The 16,937-nt window shown below is 39.1% G+C and overlaps 1 protein-coding gene across 12 annotated transcripts in view; it reads left to right on the top strand.

The window, feature by feature from the left end:
• The window catches only part of Apba2 (amyloid beta precursor protein binding family A member 2), a 252,008-nt gene that overhangs the window by 136,055 nt on the left and 99,016 nt on the right, over positions 1 to 16,937 (top strand). For 3 of the 12 annotated variants that reach the window (XM_078051291.1, XM_078051287.1, XM_078051292.1), the window contains one exon: positions 11,728 to 11,965. The exons of the other annotated variants lie outside the window; for them this stretch is intronic. The gene's annotated coding sequence lies outside the window, so the exon portion shown is untranslated. The remainder of the gene's footprint in view (positions 1 to 11,727; positions 11,966 to 16,937) is intronic. 12 annotated transcript variants of the gene reach the window in all.

Raw genomic sequence — 16,937 nt, 5'->3', positions numbered from 1 at the left:
AAATGCCATAATTTTATTCTATTTTAATGCTGAGTAATATTCCATTGTGTATATAAACCACAGTTTCTTTATCCATTCATTATTGAAGGGCATCTAGGTTTCTTCCACAGTTTAGCTATTTTGAATTGAGCTGCTAGAAACATTGATGTGGCTGCATCTGTCGTATGTTGATTTTAAGTCCTTTGGGTACAGACTGAGGAGTGGGATATCTGGGTCAAATGCTGGTTCCATTCCAAGTTTTCCAAGGAATCTCCATACTGCTTTCTAGAGTGGTTGCACTAATTTGTAATCTCACCAGCAGTGTATGAATGTGCTGAGTTCTTTACATATCCTGGAGATTAGTGCTCTATCTGACATGCATGTGGCAAAAATTTGCTCCCAAATTGTAGGCTCTCTCTTCACCTCATCGATTGTTCCAGCCCGCTTTAACTGGGAAAGTTGCTGTATGATCTTCTGCATTTTGTGCTCTCATCCAAGAAAGGGCTTAGATTCTCTTGATACTGGGCAGGGCCTTACAGATCTGTCATTTCAATCAGAGTCTTGCTTTTTGAGGACAGAAACCCAGAATGATTAAGCTGCTAGCTCCAGGTCCCACAGCTGGCTGACAGGAGATCTATGGCAGATTCATTATGCACCATTTGTGGAGATGGGAGTATAAACCAGTATGGTTTTGACAATGAGATGGAGCCCTAGAGGCTAGGTGGGAATGCTTGGTCTGTCAGAGTTGAGCCAGAGAAGCAGCAGGGGATGGATATTCAGAGACTGATTGATGAATTGGCTGTGCACTTGTGGGGCTTGACTAAGCAAGCCCGAGATCCTCAGGGAAGGCTGTGAGTAAGGACCACAGGAACTCTCAGGCAGGGACTCTAGGGCAGGGGCTGAAGCTGAAGTCCACAGGAACTTTTCCTGAAGGAAGCCTCAGTCTGCTTTAAGGCCTTTCAGTGAATCAGGTAAGGACCAGCCACATTACCTAGGATCCTCTTCTTTACTAAAAGTCAATTGATTATGGACTTTAATTACATCTACTAGAGAGTTTCACAGCACCGCCTAGAGTAGAGTGGTAGCTAGTCAGTCAGCACTTCCAAAGGAATGCACACCTGGCATCTGGCAGACTTACTAGGATGAAAGCTGGTGCCATAGTTGCACAGAGTGGCAGGATTGAATTATTCATGGAATGAATTTATTTGTGAGAATAATTCATCTCCTCCATTCTTTCACTAACTCCAGGCTCAGTGAGTTGGTGGATGATCCACACCTGCTCACTGGAGTGCTGCAGGGAGATTGAGGTCCATACTTTCATTCTGGAGATTTAGGGACATGTTTAGAATCCCTTCTGGCAGCCAAGTTCCAGAAAGAACCAGAACCTTTTAGAGTTGGAAAGAACCTAAAGGGCTCCTGACAACTTGCTTCCTGAGATCAGTCTAAGAAGTGACTGTCCATCTCTGCACACCACCTGTGACAGATTCATAGAGACATAAAGTAGAATGGTGGCTACCAGGGCCTGAGGGCAGGGGAGGGGGAGTTAGTAGGCAGAGTTTCAGTTGTGCAAATTAAAGAGTGTTGGAGAGGGATGGGGATGGTTGCACAATAACATGAATGCATTTAATGCCACTGAACAGTACACTTAAAATAGTTCAGGTGGTAGATTTTATGTTAATGTATATTTTATCACAATTTTAAAATGAAAAGATTATACACCTATAATACCAGCTACTTGGGACGCTGAGGCAGGAGGATTGCAATTTCAAGGCCAGTTGGGGAAACTTAGCAAGACCTAGTATCAAAATAAAAAATAAAAAAAAAGGCTGGGGATATATAGCTCAGTAGTAGATATTGCCTAGCATGCATGAAGGCCTGGGACCAAATTTAAAAAAAAATCAGGAAAAGAACTCAGCAAAGTTTCTGATAAAACATTTACCAAATGGTGTTATCAGAGGCACAGGGCCAGTGACAGAGACACGCAATACACATGAATTCTAGCTATAATTTGTCTATATGTCCCTGAGTTTCTGCCTTTCCACCACTCTGGGACTTGGATTCCAGTCCCTACTTTCTCCTGTTCCTCTTCTCCAAGTGTAATGGTAAACATATCTTTGTCCTTTAATTGGAACAGCTGGGAATCTGTTCTCCAGGGTGGTTTAACCAGTACCCAGGTGTGCATAGGTGTGGAGGGGAAGCTGGCTGGCTCCCCTTTCCCGACTGGATTGTCAAATGTGACACTAGTGCCTTGGATCACTTTGTGCACCAGGACATCATAGAGAATGCAGTAACTCTGATTCACAGAAGTAAAGGCAATGTTTATGGTACTGTGGCAGCATACAGAGCCTATAGCTCAGGACAGAAACTGAAGAACTTGAAAAGACGAGCCCTGTCCCCAATATGTCACCTAATTGCATCCCTCTCCCCGCCACTAGAACAATCCACATCCTCATAACCAGCAACTGGAATTACTACCAGAGAGATGGACAGTGGGAGGAAGTTTTGGAGATTCACCTCTTCTAAGTGGTTTTCAATTTTGGACTGAACAGCATGCAATATCAACATGATAAGCAAGACCATTAAAAAAAAAAACCCAAGCTTCTTAATTTCAATATAACATAAACAGAAAAGTACAAAGATCCTGTGTTCAGTGCCATGAATTTATTTTTTTCAAAAGGAGGACATCTATGAAACTACGACCCAGATTAAGACATAAAACCACCAGGACCCAAGAGTCTCCCCCTAGACTTCCCTTCTAACTGTACAGCCCCATACCCGAAGATAACCAGAATCCTATCACCAAGTATTTTTGCTACCTTTTGAATTTTCTAATAATGAATGGCTATCAGATATACTGTTTCATGGTAACTTTTTTCACACAACATTGCATTTCTGAGAATAATTCATGGGTGTAGAGTGTAACATTAGCTCATTGACTGTTACTGTTTTATAGTTTACATTAAATATATAAGAATTCATTCTTCATTTTGTGAACCTATGGATCTTTTCAGGATCATTATCACTGCTTGGAGCATTTTTATGTACATGCTGCACACTTGATTGCATTTCTACAGAGTATCTATCTAGGGATTGAGTTGTCAGATCACAGGGTCTGGGTGTGTTTATGTATTAGTGAACACTATTCATTCATTTTCTGAAATGCTTGTACTAAAGTTATACTTCCACAAATAAATGGAAGAATTTTACTTGCTACATATCCTTGCCAATAATTGGAGATGTCAGTCATTTAAATTTTAATTCTGGTGGACCCAGATTGTGATCCTGTGGTTGTAATTTGCATTTCTCTGAAAACTAATAATGAATCTCTTTTGGATATTTTTAATTGTCATTTAGAAATCTTCTCTGAAGTCCTGCACAAATATTTTGTTCTTTTTTCTTGTAGTGCTTTTTTTTTCTTTTAGAGTTTTCATATATTTGATTCATGTGAACTTGGCTGAAAGTACATATTACAAACATTTTCTTATATTCTTTCTTTTTCACTTTTGGTGATATTTTTTTGGTGCAGAGAGGGTCCAGATTATCAATCTCTATCCTTTAGGTCAGGGCTATTTGTGCTCTGATTAGAAAATCTATATTTAACCTAGTATCATGAAAACATTCTCTATGGTAGCTTCTAGAAGCTTTGTGGTTTGAACTTTCACATAAGGTTTACAATCCACCTGAAGCTGATATTTATTTTCTTTCTTTCTTTTTTCTTTTTGTTTTTCTAGACATGCTAGAGATTGAACTCAAGGCCTAACCTATGCTAAGCAAGCACTGTACCAGTGAGCTACATCCCAGCCCCAGAGCTGATTTTTAAATGTATAGTATGAAGCAAATGTCCAGATTTTTTTTCCATATGGGTGTCTAGTTGACCCAGCTCCACTTATTACACTGTTGTTCTCTAAAAAAGCCCAATTTAGTTTTCAGTATTTGAAGGCTGGCAGTTTTGGGGCTGTCCTTCCACTTCTTTGCTGCTCCACATCCCAGCATCCTGATAAGATAAGTTGCACACAGTCACAATGCCTGACTTCAAATTACAGTACAGAGTGATAGTAACAAAAACTGCAAGGTACAGGCATTAAAACAGACACAGACCAAAGACACCAAATAGAAGACAGGGAGACAAACCCGCAAAGATACCACCATCTGATCCCTGAAAAGGTGCCAAAAACATGTATTGGAGAAAAGACAACCCTTTTTAACAATTGGTGCTGGAACCACTGGTTATTCATACATAGAAGAATGAAACTAGACCTTTATCTCTCACCCTGTACAAAAATCAAATTAAAATGGATCAAAGACCTCAGAATTAGACCAGAAACTATGCAACTCCTAGAAAAAAATGTAGGGTCAACACTCTGCCTTTTAGACACAGGTAAGAAATTTCTCAATAGGACTGCTTAAAGCTCAGGACATAATGCCAAGATTAATAAATGGGATGACATCAAGTTAAAAGCTTCTGCATAGCAAAGGAAACAATTAGGAATGTGAAGAGAGAACCCACAGAAAGAGAGAACATCTTTGCTAGCTATTCTTCTGACAGAGAATTAATATCCGGAATATATAAAGAGCTAAAAAAAACCCTTTACACCAAAAAAAATCAAATAACCCATTTAATAAATGGACAAATGAATTCAACAGACACTTCCCCAAAGAAGAAATACAAATGGCAACAAATGTATGAAAAATGTTTGATATCATTAGTAATTAGGGAAATTCAAATAAAAACTATACTGATCCTAGCGGTTTGGGAAGCTGAGACAGGAGGATCACAAGTTCAAAGCCAGCCTCAGCAACTTAGTCAGGCCCTGAGAAACTTAGGAAGACCTTGTCTCAAAAAATAAAAAGGGCTAGGAATGTGGCTCAGTGATTGAACCGTTGGGTTCAATCCCTGGTACCAAAAAAAAAAAAAAAATGTGTGTTGATTGTTGAATTTTATCAAATATATGCTTTGTGAATCAAATGAGATAATTATAAAATGTTTTTCCATTATTTCATTAACATGAATAATTTTATTGATTTAAAAATATTAAACCAAAAATGGGAGTTCATAACCCACTTGAATCTAATGTATGAAATATGATACGTCAAGAGCTTTGTAATGTCTTGAACAACCAATAAATAAATAAATAAATAAATAAATAAATAAATAAATAAATAAATAAAATATTAAACCAACCTTGAGCCCTCAAATTAGACCCAACAGAGTTGTAATATGATTTTTATATCTAAATCCTTCTGATATATTATTTTATCAATAGTTTTATTTGTAATTATGTTTAAAAGTGATTGCCTTGTAATTTTCTTTTTTAAAAAATGTATGATGTAGACGTCAGATTTTGTTATCAAGGTAATGGTAGCCATATAAAGTGAATTGAAAATTTTTCCTCTTTCTATGTTCCTTGGAAGATTTGGGGTAATGTTGGTGATTTGTTTGTTTGTTTTTATTTTCCAGAATACAACTTGAAGTTATTTGAGAAGATGAATTTAAATTATAGATTTGACTTTTTTAGTAGATAGAAGACTATTTGAATTTTTTTGGTAGTTTATTCTAGCATCAGTTTTTATGTTTGTATGTTCTCAGTAATTTATTCATTTCATTAAAAAAAGGTCACAATTACAAATGTTATGTTGTTTATAATGATTATTATCTTTTTACTAGTAATACTCATCTTCTTATTCCTGATAGTGTAATTTCTATACTCTTCCTCTCCTTTTTCACATCCTATTTTTATCATCTTGTTAAGGATTTATTAATTTAATTTTTCCTCAAAGAATCAACATTTGGCTTTGTTGAGTTTTCCTTTTTACACATTGTATACACTTGTTTTCTGTTTTATTTTTCTCTGGTTCTTAATTTCTTTCCTTTCTTTAGTTTTACATGGACTTTAATTTGCTATTCTTTCAAACTACTTGAAAGCAAATAGATTTTGAGGTTATTTAGGTTATTTATATTTTCTAGTATATGAATTTAAAGTTGTGCATATTCTGTTCGACTGGCATTAGCATGATTATTAAATTATTAAAAACCACATAGAGTGAAATGTACCATCCTAACCATCATCAAGTGTGCCATTCAGTAGTGTTAGTATGTTCATAGAGTTTTAAATCCATCTTCAGAACTTGTTCATCTTGTAAATCTCACTCTATAACCACTAAGCAATGTTTCCCATTCTCCCTCTTCCAGCCTCTGGAACATTCTACTTTCTGTTTCTATGAATTTGACTTTAGATTCCTTGTATTAAGAGAAATCATATAGTTTTTGTCTATTTGCTATCAGCTGATTTTACTTGGCATAATGTTCTCAAAGTTCATTCACATTGTGTTGTATGACAGGATTTTCTTTCTTTGTTGGGATGAATAATATTCAATTGTGGAGAAACACCGAATTTTATGTATCTATTCATCCACTGATGGCATTTGGGTTGCTTCCATCCCTTGGCGGTTGTAAATGATGCTGTCATGAACATGGATGTGAAGCACTGTTTTTGAAACTTTGTATTTTTGTTGTTAGCTCAAAATGTTTAATTTTCATGATTTTTTCATGGATTTCAATATTATTTTAAAGTGGTTAATTTCCCAATACTTTTCATATTTTATAGTTATATTTTGTTATTGATTTCTAGATCAATTACACTGGAGTCAGAAACAAATATTTTTATAATTTTAACATTTTGATTTCCTTACACTAGATTTAGATCTGCCCCACTACGTGATTAATTTTGACAAAAATAGCCTATGTGCACTTGGGTGCAGTTCCTCGGTTCAATAATTTATATATATATTAATATGGAAAAGCTTGGTAATTGTGATGTTCAAATTTTCTATTTCTATTCTCGTTTTTACCTGATTGCTATATTGTTTATTGAAAGAAGTTAAATTATACCTCTGTGATTTTAGATTTGACCTTCTATATTTTTGTCAATTCTCAATTTGTAAAGTTTAAAAGCATATAACTAGTTATATAATACATTAAGAATTTACATTTCAAATTCATTTCTAGTGCTCTTGAATATCCTGAGTTTTCTTTTCTTTTCTTTTTGCAGGGGTGCGGGGGGAGTTCTTTTTCTAAAGTCTACTTTGTTTACCTCCCCTCCCTCCCTGCCTTCCTTCCTCCCTCCCTTCCTTTCTTTTATTCTTTCCTGGGCATTGAACCCAGGGACACTTTATCACTGAGCCTTTTTTTTTTTTTTCCTCCTCCCAGTCCTTTTTGTTTCTTATTTTGAGACAGTCTGGCTAAAGTATGGAGTTTGGCCTTGAAATTGCCATCCTCCTGCCTCAGCCTTCTGAGTTGCTAGAATTGCAGGAGTGTATCAAGGAGTCCTGCTCATTTTTTTTTAAAGCAAACTTTTAATTTTAGAATAGTTTTAGATTTACAGAGAAGTTCAAAGATAGTAGAGAGAGTTCCTTTATACCCTACACTGATTTTCCCCTACTATTAGCCTCTTATACTGCCAAAACAGTATCAATGATATATCATAGTTAGTTGAAGTCCATACTTCAGGTTGGGTGTTTTTGTTTGTTTGTATTTTTACCTAATATCCTGTTCCAGGACTCATTTTAGAATACCATGTTACATGAGTCATCTTGCTTTAGGCTCTTTTGAAAGATTACTAGTCAGGGTTTTAAAAAAAACGTTACAGTTTAAGGTATTTTTCTCATGGATTTTTGGGCAGAATATCAGATCCTGTCAAATCAGGAGTCTATAATTTATACCATGCATTTATACCTTGACACCTGAAAGTGATGTGCCATTTCTTTGGGGAAACCAAATCTACACAAATTATGTAGAATTCTTTATAGGGAGATTGTCTGTTCTCCCTACATATTTTTTCATTAATTCATTTGTTTACATTTGTATAGACTCATGAGTGTCATTTTATGCTTTGAGTTATAATACAGTACAGATTAAGCCTGCCTAATCCAAAGATCCAATGTCTGAAACATGCAAAATTCAGAGACTTTTTAAGCACTGACATGACACCACAGGTGGAAAATTCCATACTTCATGTGATGGGCCTTAGTTAAAACACAGCACCCTAAACGTATATGTAAGATTACCTTTGGGCTATGCGTGTGAGGTATGTATGAAATATAAAAGATTTCATATTAGACTTGAGTCCCATCCCCAAGATATCTCATGCTGTAAATGCAAATATTCCAAACTCTGAAAAAAAAATCCTAAATCCAAAACACTTCTGGTCCCAAGCGTTTTGGATAAGGGAAAGTCAAATGGTACTATTTATTTTGTTGTTCAAATTGCTCCAGCTTCTTTCCTGTCCTAAGATATCCTCATATCAGGCTCACTTTGCTGTTTCCCTTCTCTCCAGGAACTTGTCCTCTGGAGAGACACTACTTTATTAGCCCTAGGCTAAAATTTCTTGTTTCCCAGCCTCATGAGATGACCAAAAGTTCTGCTTAGTCCTAAGGCCTCTAAACCATTACTTTCTGTTCTTCGTTGTTGTTGTTTTAATCTTTTGGCTCTCACCACTCATGAGTCCCCAAATGCCTTAAGTAGAACAGCAATACACACTGTTGATCTTTTCCTACCACTCACAATCTCAGCCCTCAAGTCCTAGTTGCTTTGGTAGTTCTCTGATACTTCCACAAAGATTGTGTTTTCTCCAATGCCATCAAGAGTTTCTAATTGTTACTGGTGTGAGGATTAGTCCTATATAAGCTAGTGCATCATATCATAGCTGGATGTGTTGTTTTCAGGCACCATATTTTTTCTTCTCCCATTATGTCATGGTTGATGGTATCACCTAATATTTCAGGTGCTGATACTTTGCATCCCTTCATCAAATATTATAAGTAATGAAGATTTTGTAAGTCATACAGGAAAATGAGTAATTCCTTGCATTTATTTTTCTCCTTTACCTATAGTCACAAGGACCTCGGCTTAGTCACAAAGGATTGGCTTCTGCCTTTTCTTTAAGATAAGAAAAAAAATGATAATCTTGGAAGAAGATGGCCACTAGAATAACTTTAAAAAATAGTTTTAATTGATGCGTGATAATTGTTCACACTTATGGAGTCCAGTGCACTGTTTCAATCATGTATACGTTGTGCATTGATCATGGTAAGGTAATTATATCCATCACTTCAGACATTTATCACTTCTTTGTGGTGAGAACATTCAGAATCTTCTCTTCCAGCTACTTTGAAATATACGGTGCTTAATTGTTAGCTGTTTTTTACTCAACTATGTAATAGCACATCAGAACCTATTCTTATTTGATTATAAATTTTGTATGCATTGACAGATCTCTTCCCATCCCCCTCCTGTCTACCTCTGGTAGCCACTGTTCCATTCTCTGTTTCTCTGAGAAAACTTTAGATAACACATATGAGTGAGGTCATGCAGTATTATCTTTCTGTGCCTGGGTCATTTCCCTTGGTATAATGTCCTCCAGGCTCATCTATGTTGTCACAAATGACAGGATTTCATCCTTTTTGTATCTAAATAGTATTCCATTGAGTGTCCGTGCCACATTTTCTTTGTCCTTTCAACTATTGATGGACACCCAGATTGATTCTTATCTTGGCTATTGTGAATAGTGCAGCAATAAAAGATAACAGGTACTGGCAAGGATATAGAGGAAAAGGAGCCTTTATACATCTCTGGTGAGAAGGTAAGTTCGACCATTATCAAAAACAGTATGGAGTTTCCTCAAAATAATTAAAAATTAGAGCTATCATATGATCCAGCAACACCGCTCCTGGGCATTTATTCCAAATGAAATGAAATGTGCATGTTGAAGACAGAGTGCTTGATGAAAGGAACAGAAGGGGAGCAGTAAAATAAACTTTTCAGCCTTGGGGATCTGAAGACAGTGTAATTACTGGTGCAGAATTTTGGCTAGGCCTTAAATAAATTAATCCTCTTTGTATGGTCAGATGTGGATTTGCTTAAGGATCCTGCTTCAGCAATGAAGTTTGAGCCTTACTTTCGCACACTGGGTAGTGGAAGCGTACCTTGTGCTAGGTCCTGCCTGCTCTTGCACAGCCCTGTTCCTGCCAGCAGTGCACTTGGGCTTGATGATTCTTCATCCTCTTCAGTCAGTGACCTAGTTTTGTGTCATCTGCGGTTCTGAAGAATTGCTGTCTTCTTTATCATTATCCAGGGATGAAAAGAACTATATCATTGGAAAATCCTCACAGGTTGACACTTATGCAAAAATCGGTCCCTTTTAAATATGATCATTCAACCAACTACTAATCCACCTCATGTTGTTGTATTCATTTCACATTATATCAGTGTGGGCCTTAAAAGTGTTGAGAAGGACCTGTTTTTGTGTCTTGCTAAAAATCCACATATACTCTCTTTTGGATCTCCCTTACCTATATTTGTAGACACCCTATCAGAGAAAGAAATGGGGAAAATTTCACAGACTTCCTCTTTTGCAACTCATTTTTGATTCTAATAAGTATCACTTTTCTCAAAGGTGATCACATCAACCCTTTAGAACTGCATTATTCGATGTGTTCATCACTAGCTGCATGTGGCTGTTTAACTTTTATTTAAATGCATTCAGATGAAATGGATTAAAAATTCAGTTCCTCATTGGAACTAACCACATTTCAAAACAACGCCTACCCTCTTGGAGAGCAGAGAGAGAAATTTTCTATCATTGCAGGAAGTTCTGTTGAACAGAGCTGTTTCGAAATCTTGTTCTAGCATCAGATTTGATTTCACCAGTCGCCAAAATCACCTTTAAAGATGACACCATAGCTGTATTACTCACATCAGTCTAAAATACAGGAATTGAGTATGAAGTGTCTTTTTGGCCTCCAATGAAGTTGCACTGGGGGTGAAACAAGGCCACATTTGATTTTCAAGGATTTGTGGCTGTGAAACAGCAGTGTCTGTCTTGCTGGTGTTGACATGACTACTATTATTGTTAAGGGCAATAGGAGTAAAGGATGTAATCCACAATGGTTGGTCCTGGATATAGGTTTCTGAGCACTGTTGAAGTTGAGAGGCACATTCTTGGAGAATCAGCCATGATGTTGTCTTATTCCTTAAGTGGAGGTCATGCAGGGTAATTGCAGTGTATGAGGACCTTGTAAAATAAGTATCTGGGGTCCTCTGTTTATTTCTTTTACTAAATTTTTAGTAGAAAAAATTTATCCAGTTTCAAAAGACAAAAGGAAATGTCTCTAGCTTTTCTGGGGTTGACAACTTCAACTACTAAATCCTGTTCTGAGTGGGTAGCCCCTCTCCTGTCTGTTGTGATCCTGGAGTTCTCCCTGACCCCGAGCCAAACTCCCCAGTTTGGTTTGCAGGTGGATAGTAACGGGGAGAGGAACAGATGGAAATATGTCAGGACCCAGGTCCTAAACAGCATTGTTAGCAGACAGCTTTTCATTGTGCCACAAAGAAGAAAAATCTTCATTAGTTGAGTGAATACATTAAAAAAAATAATAAAGTGCTCCTTAGGCACGTGGGATTTCTTGCTGTTATGCTAACAAGAGCTGTGAAATGCCATCCATCTTTTGAAATCTTGTCCTAGCATCAGATTTGATTGGGGGCAATGGGAGTTAAAGGATGTAATCCACAACGGTCGGCCCTTTGGAGTGTTTGTTTGCTCAGTGATATCTGCATCCAAGGAACAGCTCATGAACCAAGCATGTGGGGGACAAGGGTGAAGGGAGGGTTGGGCTGGGCTGCCAGCTGTGTGACCTCAGGCAAGCCACTGCAGGGCTGAGTCTTTTTTATCTGCTGCCCCTTTTGCTTCACAGAATCAGTATGAGGACCAGTAGAGTTTGTGTGCAGGTGCTGTGTTAGCACTTTGCAGATCTACCTCTGGTCATCGCAGGAAGGAGGTCAGCTGCCATCATCATCTTTGGTACATGGAGGCTCTGAGCTTAAACAGCATGCACTTCATAGAGGAAGCCCCCACTGAACGTTAACTCTGGTGGTCATGTTTATGGGAAGATGTCTGAGTTCCTGAGTTCTGCTTTCTCTGTGGGACCTTAGGTGAGTCAGACGGAAGGAAGGTCTCCAGCCTTTAGCATGACACATGTGGTGTGGGGATGACAGTCCTTGAACGTGAAGGGTGGTGGGGAGTGAGAAAGAGGCAGCAGGCTGGGCACATGCATGGTTGCACGATGACAGTGGAAGACCTAAGGTCAAGAGCCAGTGGAAAACTGGGATAGCAACGTGTCTCTCGGAAGGCAGCAGACCCAGCATGCACCTGCAGCTCAGGTGATCAGCTTTGGGGGACGACACGAGGGGCTGTTCTTGGATCCACGTGGTCCCCACCGTGGGTGTGTTATTGAGTGTCGTTCTCCTTTGACAGTCTCCAGCTGTTCTGCCGTCTCCTTCTTTCTTTGTCTTTTTATTTTTTATAAGTTCTTAGAAAAATTTTTTAATTGGCACATAATTGTTGTGCGTACTTATGGGGTCTACTGTGTGTGATGCACAATGTATTCAATGTGAAATGATAAAATCAGTAATTAGCATTTTCATCACCTCAAACATTTGTCATTTCTTTGTACTGAGAATATTCAAGATGCCATTTTCTATTTTGAAATATGCAGTAAATTGTTAACAATAGTCACCTACTATGCTGTAGAATAGCAGAACTTTTCTCTCCTATCTAACTGTAATTTGGTTCCTGTTTTCCATCCTCTATCTCTCTCTCTCTGCCCTTTGGTGACCTTTGTTCTATTCCCTGTATTTATGACATCAACTCTCTTAGCTTCCACATAGCAATGTTAACTGTGGTCACCCTACTTTACAGAACACCAGAATTTATTTCCCCTCTCTAATCGTAACTTTGTACCCATGGACTGATCCCTTCCTATTCCCTTCTCCTCTCTACCCTCCCCAGGCTCTGGCAACCACTATTCTATTCTCTTTCTCTGAGAAAAACTTTTTTAGATTCCACATATGAGTAAGGTCATGTATTTGTTTTTCTATGCCTGGCTTATTTCACTTAACATACTCTCCTCCAGTTCCATCCCTGTCAATGCAAATGACAGTGTCTTGTTCTTTTCAAGGCTGAATACTATTCCATTGGGTATAGACCACGCTTTCTTTTCACATCCATCCATCAATGGACACTTTGGCTAATTCCACTCCTGGGCTGTTGTGATCAGCACTTTTCTTTGCCTGATTTTTCTTTGCTCTTCTGTCTCTGTTTTTCTCCCTGCATTTTTATCTCCTTCAGTTCCTTATCCCTCCTTTACCTGCAAACTTTAACAGGCTTAATTTTTTTTTTGTTTATCAAGTCATGCTTATTAAATGAATCTGGTTGTTAATTATGTTTCTTTTCAAGAAAGCTGATCAAAATGACTGTGTAAGTTTGACTGTGAAGAGGAGACAATGACGAACGTTGATGGCAGTGACAGAGATAACAGGGATGGAGGGTGAGGTCCGTGGCTCTGAGCAGCAAGCTGTCTTATCTGGATGTGAATGGGAGGCTTTGGAGATGGTGCTCTAGCCCTCTGAGATGGTCTCTGTGCCTGGAAAGGAAGAGAGTCAGAACACAGTTTCCTTCTATTTTCTTTTCTTATCTTCCTGGAACTCCCGTTTGTCTGCTGTTGGACCTCTTGATTTAATCCTCTGTCTTGTCTTTTCTTTCATATTTTTCAATCTCCTTTTCTTTCTGCTTTACTTTCTGGGTTATTTCAATGACTTTATTTTTAAATTCCTGTATTGAGATTTTTGTACTTTTTCTTACTTTACAAAAGCTCTTACTCTTCTTTTATCATTACTTTTCTTTTTTAAGTAGTGCCTCTCTTTTGTTTCTTGGAGGTTGCATGTTCTTATTTATTTATTTTTTTGGTACCAAGGAATGAACCCAGAGGTACTTAACCACTGAACCACACACATCCCCATTCCTTTTTATTTATTTTTTTAATTTTGCAACAGGGTTTTGCTAAGTTGTTCAGAACTTTTCTGAGTTTCTGAGGCTGAGTTTAAACTTGTGATCCTCCTGCCCCAGCCTCTGGAGCAGCTGGGACTACAAGCATGGGCTACTGTACTTGGCATATATTCTTATATTTGTTTGAAGATATTAGTTACTATTTAGTTTCTTTTTCAATTGTGTCAATTATTCGATTCTCCCCCTGCATTATCTTTGTTTCTTTGGGTTTCCTTGAACCTGTTTACCTTTATTTTCTTCCTCTTTGAGGCCTTCCTCCCAGATCCACGATCCTTCGTGGTTCATTCCTGTTTAGGAGTGAAGCACTGAAAGTTGATTGAATAGTTTGCAGTGGCGGGAACACTTTAGCATCACCTGGGAAGCATTAATAATACTAATCCTGGAAGTCCCAGGCTAGTTGGGCTAACGTCTCCTGAAATGTGGGTTGGGTATTAATAAATTGACATATAGGGATAAATATATTTTAACTTCACAGCAATTCCTATGTGCAACCAGGGCTCAGAGATGGATGCCACCTGGCGTAACAGTGCTGTCCCTCTTGAGAGCTGGCATAATTACCATGCAGAGAAACCGTTCTAGTGCTTTTCACCGCACTGGATGCCTGGGAGACTGATTGCATCCGTACGATTTTCTGTCTTTCTGCACCTTTGGCAAATTGCAGAGTGGGAGGAATTGTATATTCCTACAGAGACTGTTCAGGGATCTATGGGCAAGGAGAATGAGTTGGTGTCTGGGGAAGGGTGGGCAGTCTCTCTGGCAGAAGAGGCTTCACAGCTGGAACGGGAAGTGTGGGAAGGGCAGCTGTGAAGAGTGAGACCCAGGAGGGGCCATCTGGAGGCAAATGAGGCTAAGGAGCAGTGCCTGGCTGGGTGATGGAGTGGGAACTGCCGGGGAAACTTTGGCTGAAATCAGAGAATCTGGCTTGGTGAGTATGGTGAAGCCAGCCGTCCCTCCTCTCCCAACCTCTGGGCAACCAGCGGAGTCAGAGTCCAGGATGGGTAGGAGATGATAGATTATAAGTAGGAAACACCTGAAGTTTGGCAGAGACAAGTTGGAAACATCAGAGGCAGGTGAGCATCACTCCCTATCTGAAGGAGATGACTAGGGCCTGGGACATCACCACCAAACTGGCTGGTGACCCTGCATCCACCCTGTTTCCCTTGGAACCTGGACTTCTGTGACTGGGAAATTAGAATCATGACCTCCCAGGGAGGAGAATGTCCAGCAAGAGAATGAAGGGGCTGCTGGGTGGTGGCGGATGGAGACCCAAAGACCGGGGCACAGGAGGCAACGCTGCTGTTTTTATTTACATGACTCTCAGTTTATGGTGTGACTTTCCCACATGGCAGATGAGACCGGGTTTTCCCTTGTACCTGTGGACGGGCTAAGGCACCAAGACAGAAGGCAGAGGGAACAAGAGGGCACTCTGGAGGCTGGCTCCTCACTCAGAGAGAGCTGGGCTCTTGGAGTGAGGCCCAGGGAGGGGCTCCCATTGCCTAAAGCTCACCTCCTCCTCTGCCTTTCCTGGTCTCAGGCTGAGTCGACCTCTGCAGTTCTCAGAGGAGAAAGGTAGCCTTTGGGCTCAGTGCTTATTGTCACTTGTTTTTGATTAAAGATATTATAGACAGGCAGAAATTGTTTGCATTTTCTTCGTGAAACACTTAATGGTGCAATAGAGGAACATATTGTGGATCAAAATTCAGTTTTCAGAAATAAATCTAGAGCTGTCCCTTGGTCACCATCTCCAACCCTCTCCTCCCCAGAGAGAACTACTCTTAGGGGTTCCATGTGTTTCCTTCCAGTTATTTCTGTACACAGTTATATAAGAATATATGGGATTGGGGTTGTGGCTCAGTGGTAGAGCACTTGCCTAGAATGTGTGAGGCACTGGGTTTGATTCTCAGCACCACATATAAATAAAAAAAAATAAAGTTCCATTGTCTACTAAAAAATTATGCAAAAAGAATATATGTTTTTGTGTGCATATGCATTGGTCCATTTTTCATTGCTATAATGAAATACCTTAGGCTGGATAACTTTATAAAATAAAGAGATTTAATTTGCCTCACATTTTTGGAGATTGTGTTAGTTTTTTGTCAAGGTGACAAATAAATACCTGAGACAAAACAACTTAAAGGAGGAAATATTTATTTTAGCCAACTGTTTCAGAGGTTTTAGTCTATGGTTGACTGGCTCCAAGGCAGAAATAACACGGTGGAAGGGTGTGGCACAGGAAAGCTGCTCTGCGCAACCAGGAAAGAGGAGAGAGAAGGAGGCCAGGGACAAGATACAGGCCCCAGGGGCACACCTCCAGTGACCTGCTTCCTCCAGACATGCCCCACCTGCCTACAGTTTTCACCACCTCCCAGTCATTGATTCAGTTACCAGTGGATTAATCCACTAATGAGGTCAGAGCCCTCATGATCCACTCACTTCCCAAATCCTCACCTCTGGACACAGCTGAATTGGGGACCAAGTGCATGAGCTTTGGGAGGAGCCTTCTAGATCCAGACCATAACAGAGGTTCAAGGGTGTGGTGCTGACATTGATTGAGCTCTGATTAGAATCTCCTTGGATATATGTGTCAGAGCATGGTGGGAATGTGTGGTGTGTGTGTGTGTGTGTGTGTGTGTGTGTGTGTGTGTCTGCCTGTCTGTCTGTCTGAATGTGTGTTCTTGTCTTTCCTCTTTTTATAAAACCACCAGAATTCAATTATGGGCACTCCATCCTAATGATCTTTTTATTTTTCTCTTTTTAAAATATTTATTTTTTAATAGTAGTTGGACACAATATCTTTATTTTATTGATTTAGTTTATTATGTGGTGCTGAGGACTGAACCCAGGGCCTCGCACGTGCTAGGCAAGCACTCCACCGCTGAGCCGCAACCCCAGCCCCCCTAATGATGGTGTATACACCTAATCACCTCTCTGAAGCCCCATCTCTAAACACCATCGTTGGATTAAGTTTCCACCTTTGTAATGGGGATTAATTTCAATACATGAAACCATGGGGGACACACTCAAAACATATTCAGTCCACAGCAGCAAATGTTAGCTGCA

Source organism: Ictidomys tridecemlineatus, chromosome 5 (genome assembly GCF_052094955.1).
Source record: "Ictidomys tridecemlineatus isolate mIctTri1 chromosome 5, mIctTri1.hap1, whole genome shotgun sequence".
Taxonomy (NCBI): domain Eukaryota; kingdom Metazoa; phylum Chordata; class Mammalia; order Rodentia; family Sciuridae; genus Ictidomys; species Ictidomys tridecemlineatus.
Note: the sequence above shows the minus strand (reverse complement) of the source record. Positions and strands in the feature narration are given on the sequence as shown.